We start from the raw sequence: 577 nt of genomic DNA on the forward strand, positions 1-577 counted from the left end.
TTTTTTCAGGGCAGGTCTGTGACTTTAGTTTTTAGCTCCAGTTGATAGCACAGTGCCTACAATGGCATAGGTTCATAGCAGGTATTTGCTGAATAAGTAATATGCTTTCATATAGAATAGTCATTTTTCCTACTCTGCTAGAAAATTATTCTTAACAGGGTATGCTTTCTGGTGACTAACCTGTATAATAAAAGCCTAATATGCTAAGTGTTCGGTCATCCGGTCAACTATCAAAGTGTAATATGCTAATTATATGCTAAGGCTGCTCAACCGTTCGCTATGATGTGCGCTAACCACCAGGGGGCAGACATTCAACTGGTCAACCAGTTGCTATGATGTGCACTAACCACCAGGGGGCAGACATTCAGCTGGTCAACCAGTTGCTGTCATGTTCACTAACCACCAGGGGGCAGACATTCAACTGATCGACCAGTTGCTATGACATGCACTGACCACCAGGGGGCAGATGCTCTGGTAGGTTAGCTTGCTGCTGGGTCTGGCTGATCAGGACTGAGCGAGATGGGCCAGACACACCTTGGAGCCCTCCAGTGGTCCCTCCCTGGCTGGCCAACCTCCC

Source organism: Myotis davidii, unplaced genomic scaffold, assembly GCF_000327345.1.
Source record: "Myotis davidii unplaced genomic scaffold, ASM32734v1 scaffold370, whole genome shotgun sequence".
Lineage (NCBI taxonomy): Eukaryota > Metazoa > Chordata > Mammalia > Chiroptera > Vespertilionidae > Myotis > Myotis davidii.